Raw genomic sequence first — 9,879 nt, 5'->3', positions numbered from 1 at the left:
TATCTTAGTTAACCCTCCTGCTCTCTTGGCTAATTTCTCAATATGTCCCGAAAGTACTTGACACAGCAGATGGCCACATGGCCTCCAAGTCAGGGTGTGTGTGTGTGTGTGTGTGTGTGTGTGTGTGTGTGTGTGTGTGTGTTGGGACAGCCTGGCTTGGAAAGGAGACCCAGAGGGATAGGACGAGTTTCCAAACAAGGGCAGTGCCTCACTTCTGCCGAGGACACAGCTCTGCCAGGCTGGAGGGGACGCCTTGCCCCACCAGTGCTATCTTAGTCTAGGATCCCCTTTCACCACTCCCAGGCAGAGCATAAAAATATCTGGCGGCCTCTCCCCTCTTCCTCAAATGGGGAGGCAGTCCACAGCTGGGAAGAATACTATTTAAATAAAAGTGAGTTGTGGTGGATGGTGGGGAGTCAACCTCAGCCTGACAGGGAGCTTCTTTGGCTCCTCCCAGCAACCCCAAGATATTTGGGAGGAAATAGAGTGCTGGGTCCCTTCAGACCCCTGCTGGGTGAGGCTGACAGTGGACAGGTCCCAAGGGTGAGGACAGGGCTGACCCCGTGAAAGGTGGCTTCTTGGGTCTCAGGGGGGACCCTCTCCTGACGCCCCTCCCACCCCTGCCTGCTTCCTGCTCCAGCCACTCAGGCACCTCCTCCCCTCCCCAGCCAGCCCTATTTTCAAGCTGCCCAAAAATAACAACATTCAAGCTACCAGGGCTCCAAAGGCTGTGGCTGGGGTCATGTTTCCAAATTCTTGACTCAAGTATTGTAAGTGAGAACAGCTTTTTTTTTTTTTTCAGTCAGGGTATTTTTTTTCCTCTCTCTCTCTCTCTCTCTCTCTCTCTCTTTCGATGTTGGCAGAATCCCAACCAAAGACTCAGTGCTTAACGGGTCACAGGGTATAAATAGTAGTGTTGAGACCATAACACAGGGCTCTTTGTACCATCGTGCAACTGAACCTTAAAAAAAAAAAAAAAAAAGAGTTCCCAAACAGACTAGTTAACATACCAGCGTGGGGCTTGGTGGGGGAGCCCAGGGTGGCTGAGCACAGGCTGCGGGCTATATTTGTCCCCTCCGGCATTCCACTACTGATATCTATTTGTGGCTTTGCCATGCTCACAGGATACCCTATTGACTCAACATGCACTTGGAAACAATTCAGCCCAATTCAGTCTTGTGTTGCTGGTAGTTGGAAGATGTTAAATCAGACAAATAAAGGCTTGTTGGAGCATGGATTCAGAGAGCTGGGTTCACACCCCCACCCCTGAGCCAATGCTTGCGATCCTCCTTGTGGAGAACAGCAAGCTCTTCTCATCTCTTGTCTATTGTGGGGCTGAACACACCTGTTCACTCCGAGTTGCCTCTAAGTGGTTCACCACAGTGCTGCTTTAAAAAACAAGAAGACAAAATGCTCAGGCTTCCTTGCTTTGGGGCACTCTTTAAATATGAGCCATTATCCTAATTAAAGTACATTTTCATTATGGGGGTCAGTTCCTTGATGAAGTTAAATGGGATGATCCAAAGTATCTATTAATTTGCTGGTAGTCATTGTATTTGCAGAGCCTGGGGAATCCTGAAAATTGATTAATTATGACAGGCCTGACGGTGTATTTCTGGGTGATTATGGCAAGCCTTGGGTGGTATTATTAGGGAGGCCAGTTTTTATGTGACAGTGAAATTCATAGGCTGTAACAGAAGTACTATTATCCACGAGAAGGGACCAGGCTAAAGGGCATGTGACTTAGCAGCTGACAAGTGCAATCATTCTCAGAATTTGGTGGCCCAGAACTTGTGCCGGCTACTCAGAATTGGAATTTTAGAAACAGAAAGTTCAAGTTACAAGCCTACTACTGGTCAGAAATTCCAACTCCTGGTACTGGCACCATGCCCCAGGCACCAGGGCCAAAGTGAAAGTGTTCGTCATTCAGTGTCCTATCTTTAAATTATGAGCCTGGAAGGGGGAAAAAAAATGCTACAAGGGTTCTGTGACCGTTTGGAAACTACAAAATCAAATCTCCTTTGGTGAAGAACCTCTTTCTTTTGTGGGGTCTCCTATAAGCAGGGTTTATGTGGGGGGGGGGGCATGACCCCCATCAGCCCACCTGCCAGCAGAGCAGACTTGCAGTGTGCGTAGATGTGGGGTGTGGGAGTGGTGTGGAGGGGGTGAGGAGGAAGGAAGCGCATTCTTCCGCAGGTAAAATAGAAACTGGGGCCTGGAGCAGTAGTGGCTCAATAAGCTAATCCTCCCCCTTCAAGTGCCAGCATCTCTTTCGGGCGCTGGTTCATGTCCAGAGTACTCTACTTCCCATTCAGCTCCCTGCTTGTGACCTGGGAAAGCAGTGGAGAATGAGTCCTTGGGAAACTGCACACATATGGGAGACCCATAAGAAGCTCCTGCCTTGGAATCAGCTCAGCTCCAGCCATCGTAACCACTTGGGGAGTGCACAAGCTGATGAAAGATCTTTCTCTTTCTCTCTCTGTAAGTTTGACTTCAAATAAAACTAGATGAATCTTAAAATAGAACTGGGGTCCAAGCTGTTTTGTGACCCTGCTTTGTGGAGGTGTCTTGTTGTAATTCGCTGTTTCTAAGATTAAGGCTTCAGTTGCTGCGTTCATGTCCTGCCACCCCTAGGGAGAGCGCATCAGAGCAGTGTTGGGTTCTGGGGCTCAGGTCGGGCACGTAAGGTCACAGTGTCACACAGATCTAACATTTGATCCTGTACCAGGAGATGCTTCTCTCTTGGACCCTCTGCAGGGGAGAGCAGGGGAGAGCTGAGGGGTAGGCTGGAGCCCAGGGGCTGTGCTGGCCTGGCCTTGTCATGGCCATTCCCCAGCACCTTGGGGGTCCGGCCTTATGCTGCATGTGTGGTGCTTAATTGCACAACTGGCCACGGAGCTGGTAACGCCGGAGATGAGATCTATGCTCCTTCTCCAGACACCTTTCTATGTATATTTGAGGAAATAATTTTTTTAAAAAATCTACGTTTCGGACTAAAGTCCTCACCTTGCATGCGCCAGGATCCCATATGGGTGCCAGTTCATGTTCTCGTGGCCCCGCTTCCCATCCAGCTCCCTGCTTGTGGTCTGGGAAAGCAGTTGAGGATGTCCAAAAGCCTTGGGACCCTGTACCCATGTGGGAGACCCGGAAGAGGCTCCTGATTCGTGGCTCCTGATTGATGCAGCTCCGGCCGTTGAGGCTGCTTGGGGAGTGAATTATCAGACAGAAGATGTCCCTCTCTGTCTCTCCTCCTCTCTATCTCACTTTCCAATGAAAATAAAATGTGTCTTTTTTTTTAAAAAATCTACATTTTGGGGCCTGGCGCGGTGGCACAGTGGTTAAGGTCCTCGCCTTGCACACCCGGGATCCCATATAGGCGCCGGTTCTAATCCCGGCAGCCCCACTTCCCATCCAGCTCCCTGCTTGTGGCCCGGGAAAGCAGTCAAGGACAGCCCAAAGCTTTGGGACCCTGCACCCGCGTGGGAGACCCAGAAGAGGCTCCTGGCTTCGGACCGGCATAGCATTGGCCGTTGCACTCACTTGGGGAGTGAATCATTGGACGGAGGATCTTCCTCTCTGTCTCTCCTCTCTGTATATCTGCCTTTCCAATAAAAATAAATAAATCTTTAAAAAAAAATCTACATTTCATGACTCTGCTGTGCTCCCAGCAAGTAGTATCCTGAAAGGGCTTGTGCCCAGCACCTCAGCCTCCTGGCCCCATTGTGGATTCCCAACTCTGGCTGACTTCCTGCAGCCGCTGTCCTCCCAGCCTTGCAGTCTCTGGTACACTGAGCTTGGAGACACAAGCCTCTAACCCTTAATCATGCCACCCTGTGCTTTGGGCACTCCTGCTGAGAATTCCTGAGGGGAGAGCTTTGAAACCTTCGCCTTATTCAATTCCAATTCCACACAGCCTGCCTTTGGCTCCTTTCTGGGTAAATATAGCAGATGTGGCTATTTCAGGTGGTTTCCTTGAACTTCAGGGCTCCTGTTGTCAGGTCTGAAAGTGTGTGTGCCTAAGCCTTTGCCATGGCCTTGGACCTCCTAAAGGGCTGCTTGGCTCACATCTTGTTCCTGTCTGCCCTGGCAGCCAATACACTGCCTGGTACACACGAGTGGCAGAGTCACACATGTTGAATGAGTGAGTCAGAGGAGGGATGAATGGACAAGCCCCACTTGTGCAGCACCAATGTAAACATGTACCAACAAACTCAAGGGCTCTTCTAGACACTGGGCCTGAGCACTAGGGAATGCATGAAATACTGACTGTGACCTCTGTCCTACACTGTCCCCGTGTTCAGGTAGTCCCCCAGGATAGCCTGCCCCCACTTCCCTCTGGTGGTCATTGGCATCAGCCGTTTGTCATCCCGACCTGACCCTGGGGAGTGTTAGGGGGCAGGAGCAAGAAATTCTTGTTTCTGTCTGAGACATGTCCCAGCACAAGTTGTTCTTACACACTTGGCTCGGCTCTCCTAACACAGTCTCCCAAGCGGCCCACCTGCGCGTCCTTGGCATTGATGAGGCCCTCGTCACAGACACCTCTGCCTGGGCTGGCCTCTTCACCTGCTGTTGTATTCATGACCATCCCTGGGTTCCTGGCCACTCCTTGTGCATGAGTTTCACAGCCCCCAGATGTTCCCTCTTACGTACCCTGTTCATTCAAATGCTATTTCCCATGACTCTGTTTTCATTCAGTATCTCCCATCTTGGTTCCTGGGATACACGCCATGAATTTCTGCTTCACCTGATGCTGTCTTTGTGTGCCTCCTCTGGGTCCCTGTGCCCGGGCCTTGCGTGAACCTGTCTCCTCCATGAACTTTTCCCTATCACTGCCCATTTGAACTGTGGTGCTAGCTCAGAGACTGTCGTAGAATTGAGTCTGTAACAGTGTATGTTCACTTAACATTTCCAGGGGGGACTCTGAGTTCTTGGAGAGCAGGATCTGAGTCTTATCATCTTGTGTTTCTCACAGTACCTGCCAGAGGAAATAACTAACAGAACTTAATTAATATGCTCATGCTCGTGATGGACTGATCTTTGCTGAAGCAAATTGTGTAAAATGTTAGTTCAGAAACATTGCACGTGTTTTACTTGGGAACATTTAGGGTTTTGCAGTGGGTTTTTTGTTTGCATTGGCTGCTCCTGCTGCTTTCATTTCTGCCTTTTCTCTTTCCTGTTTTCTCTCTTTTCCTTCATGTTCATCAGATCTGTCTCTCTCTCCACTTCTTGTAAGCCACAAGAGTTTTTAATCTTAAATAAATACTAACTACCTATTTATGCTTCATATATAGATATGTGCCACACATAAAGACTATTCTCAATGAATGTGTGTCAAGTTAATTAATTCATGAAATATCTGGTAAAATTGTTAAAATCCCATAGCATTAAAATCAAACACCTTCTTTTTTATAACTTTAAAAAAGCATTTATTTTATTTTTTTTATTGGGAAGGCAGATACATAGAGAGAAGGAGATACATAGAGAAAGACCTTCCATTCGCTGGTTCACAATGGCCAGATCCGAGCTGATCTGAAGCCAGGAGCCAGGAGCCTCTTCCAGGTCTCCCACACGGGTGCAGAGTCCCAAGGCCTTGGGCAGTCCTTGACTGCTTTCCCAGGCTACAAGCAGGGAACCAGATGGGAAGTGGAGCAGCCAAGACATGTACCGGTGCCCATATGGGATCCTGGGCAGATGCAAGGCAAGGATTTAGCCACTAGGCTATCATGCCAGGCCCTTCTTTGTAAATCTCAAACACCAGGCTTTGAATGCTTTCCTTCCTGAGCCCTGTATCTATCCTTGTGTGCTCCTCCATTTCCTCAACTTTCTTTCTCTGTCCCTATGCTGCCCCATGCAATCTTCTGGTGTCCTCTTAAAAGCAATTATTTGGCTTTCAAAACATCGTTTCATGAAATAAAGTCCCATGATTATTAATTGCAATTATTGGATGTTAGCACATGTGCTAACACAAGAGGTAATCCGTGGAGATTAATCAGTACAAAATGTGCAATTTCTGAAATGACCTCTATATGTCCTTAGAAAAAAATTAACATGTTAATAAAGAGAGAAGATTGCTAGCACATATGCTATTAGAATCTCCACAGGCAATTATATCTATATTTCTAAAAATCACCTTGCCTTCTGGAGAGGACCTAGAGGTCCAAGGCATATGTGGGCATTGGAATTCACCCTGCAGCACGCTGTGTTAGCGCTGCACACCAGCCTGCATCTAGAATGGCACTGTCAAAGGGCAGTGACACATGCAACGTTCTGTATCCAGGTGAGTCACGTGACTCCGCGCTTCATGGAACTGAGGAGCCTTACTGAGAGTGCTCCTTGAGAAAACCCAAAGAATAAATCAGAAAGAGGAAACACGAACACCCCATTGGATGTTTATACCAATGCACAGATAGTATTATTTTTAAAACTAAGAATTCGTGTTTTCCTTTGCTAGCATGTCTCTATTTTATTCAGCATGGCAATCACCACAGCTGATTCATAAAAGCCAAATTGCTTAATCAATGGACTAGAAATATAGTCACTGTGAATATAAATTCTTTCCTCTTCTAATGATTCTAAGCTAATCATTTCAGCTCTTTTAGCTCATTTTCCTGATTAAAGCGGGGGGATAAAGACAGTAACATGTGACTCCTACATTAGAGAACTAAGCATGAAGAATGAGTGTAAAACAGTCTGTAAGCAAAAGGGCTTAGGAGATTTGTTTAATCCACTCCAGGGCACATCTTAGCCAATATTGCCTGTATAGAGAGGGCCAAAAAAAGTATTGCTCCAGAACACTGAAAAGAGTGGTAACAGGTGAGATTAAGTGTTGGAAGAGGGAGATTTAAATAGACTTCATTTAGTAGCTACCTACTAGATTTAAGCAAGTCACTAGATCTTCCTTGCTTTAGTTTTCTGCAGAAGAGTGTCTCCAGGGCTGCTATAAGGATTAAATAACCAAAGAGGGCCAAAAAGAAAGCTCTGTAAACCATAAAGTACTTTCTTCATATTTGATCATGATTTTATTTTCCCCTAGTACAATCTAGAATCACATACCTGCTCATCAACAGCACCCTCATTTAACACCAGCAAGGTTTAGCCCCTGGATGCCTCCTCCCTCCCTAGCCCAGAAGGATACTCTGATGAGAGGAAAAGAATGCAATCTTTTCTCTGATGCCGTGTGGTTGACTAGTGGCTTCAGCCCAGCACTGCACAGACACTCGGAGGACCTTGTCTTGCAGACACACACGCTGCTCCTGGGCTGACGACACCAGCACACAGCAAGGCCCTCGTAGGAGAATGCACCATTCAAGAATAAATCCCCACCCTTACATGCCCTTAGTCCTGAGTGACAGATCTGCACCAGAGACAGAGGAGGCTGTGCTGTGCAGGCCAGGGACAGTGCACACAGAGTGTGGCTTGGGCTTGTGAAGAGATGAATACTACCAAGTCAGTTACTGTGTTTTTCAACAAAAACAGATCGGAATCTCAGTGACAAGCCTCTCCTCTGGGCTGCCCCAGCATGTCTCCAAGCTACCTTTCTCCTTCATTCTTTGTCCCTACCACTCCACCTCATTCACAGCCGAGTGAGTCACGCACCTCTGTTCCCAGTGGCCCCCAGGGCCAACCCAGAGCCAACACCTCTGAGCTTGGCTGTTGCCGGTTCAGTCCTACTGAAGGGATTCCTTCCTCCCACAGCAGAGGGAGACGCAGAATGATCACAGCCAAGAAATTGAAAGTGAGCACCACCCGCAGCGGCCCCCCTGCTGGATTGACCGTGAACCCCCCCAGCCCCTTCCAAAGCTGCCCACTTTAGGGGCCAGGATCACTGCTGTGAGCCCACAGGCTGGGACCACAACGATTATTGCTTGGGATGCAGTCTGCTCTGCAGGGTGACTTGAGGGCATTGACGTTATCCCCCAGCCTCTGACCCAACCCCAACAACCGTGCAGCACCCACTTATAGGGTTGAGATGGATCTTCTTTTCGGGTCCAGGGAAGATTGCTAACTGGAGGCTGGCCAAGGCAATCCCATGTGCTTGTCCTGAGATTGGCCAGGGCATGGGCAGACCTCAGCTAATCAGGGCAGAGTATTCCATTAGTCGCAATGATGGCATGAGAACTGAAGCAATGGAGAGCAGCTCAGGTTCCTGTCCCCTGGTACAATAGGTACTCTCTGCTCTGTCACCCACCCTGGAAGTGAATGAGGAAGGGGCTCAGCCATTTTGTCATCATGAGGAAAGCTTGCCTGAAAATAACATTAGTGCAGGGAAGGGGGAAAAAAATGTGGTTTAATTAAGCCTTCAGTGAGACAGACCTGACGCCTGCCTGCCTGTGAATTGTTCAGTTCCAAGAGCCAATAAGTTCGCTTTATGGTTTAAACCTATTTAAGGAGACCTTTTTTGCATTTGACAGCACCATAACTGGTCAGGAGTGGAGGAAAATAAAACTTGGAGAGTGGCCATGAGGGCAAATTCCATGCATATACTTGGCTAAACTATAGTGTCCAGTTGGGTCAAACACTAGTCTAGATGGTGCCATGCAGGCTATTTTTAGGTGTGGTTAATATTCATATTTAATAATAATATGTAAGTCAGTAGGCTTAGCCTGCATCTGTGGATGCACTTCATCTAATCACTTGAAGACCATCAAAGACTGAGATTTTCCCACAAAGAAGGAAGTGGACCTGCATATTGCAATGAAGAGCCTGACCTCACTGTCCAGCCTGCAGATTTCAGACTGTAAACTACAAAGTCAGTTCTTCAATGACATCCTAGCATGCCAACCTGCTAGACAGATATGAGACTTCCCATTCCTTCCAATAAATCTCTTTTTGTGCATCTTTCCTGTTGGCTCTGCTTCTCTGAATAAAACTGGCACCAGACTGGTTTGCTAGCACGGGACCGGCACTGGCCCAACTGATATGGTGGCAAAATCTAATTTGGAAGATGAAGATAAGGATAAAGTATAGCATCCTTACGTTCCCAGAGTCAGGTGCAGTTCATAAAGTGATTAGTGTCATAAAGCCCAAGATGAAGTAGCAGCAGGGTGTCAACAGGTGGACACCAAATGAAGACTGAAAACCAAGGTCAGAAAGCCATTTCCAAGGATATTTTGGTGGGAAACCAAAAAAGCAATAGGGTCCTCACAACTGGGTGATTTTTCATGACATGGGGTCAGGAAATATCTCCAGGGCTACGAGATGTCTCAAAGGGGTGCAGATGGACGTCAGGTGTGGACCAGGACAGTCCTGCACCCTGGATTTGGCCAACATAGGTCAAGAAAAGAAATAGCTAGAAGCTGTGATCTAGGTGCCATGAAGCCATGTTGGGGCCTTCCCTGAGGGCAAGAGTGCAGGGCTGAGCTAGGAAGGAACTCAGGAAGCTGTCGTCTGCAGACTCAGTGCAGGGGGATCCTAGGACAAGCAAAGGCTAAGAAATCCTTCCTAATGTCTGGATTTATCTGGCGACCAGGGTGGCTGTGAACCTACATGGTAGGATTTGGGAACCCAGGGAGGATGCATTTCAGAGCCCTCTGTGCACGTACCCATCTTGCTACATTTCTTCTGGCAGAGTGGCCATGTATTCGCAATGTTTCCATGGAGTCTTATCAACTCACTTATTATGGCTCAAGGAAAACGAAGCATGTAGGTAGCAGCTCCCATGTCAGCCATCCCACATTACATTTCAAATACATGTTGAAACGGGACACTCATTTTTATAGGTCCCTTATACAACACCTTGTGTATTTTAGGAGCAAAGATATTTCCTGTGTCTTGTCAGATATGCCCAAAGGAACCAGCCTCCTTCTGTTTTTGTATTCAAACTTTGTTGTCTCTCATGGCCTTCTTATGGGGATTAGAATGAAGGACAGCTAACTTGGC

The sequence above is a fragment of the Ochotona curzoniae genome, unplaced genomic scaffold, assembly GCF_017591425.1.
Source record: "Ochotona curzoniae isolate NIBS_2020 unplaced genomic scaffold, NIBS_Ocur_1.0 scaffold_4683, whole genome shotgun sequence".
NCBI classification, from domain to species: domain Eukaryota; kingdom Metazoa; phylum Chordata; class Mammalia; order Lagomorpha; family Ochotonidae; genus Ochotona; species Ochotona curzoniae.
Note: the sequence above shows the minus strand (reverse complement) of the source record.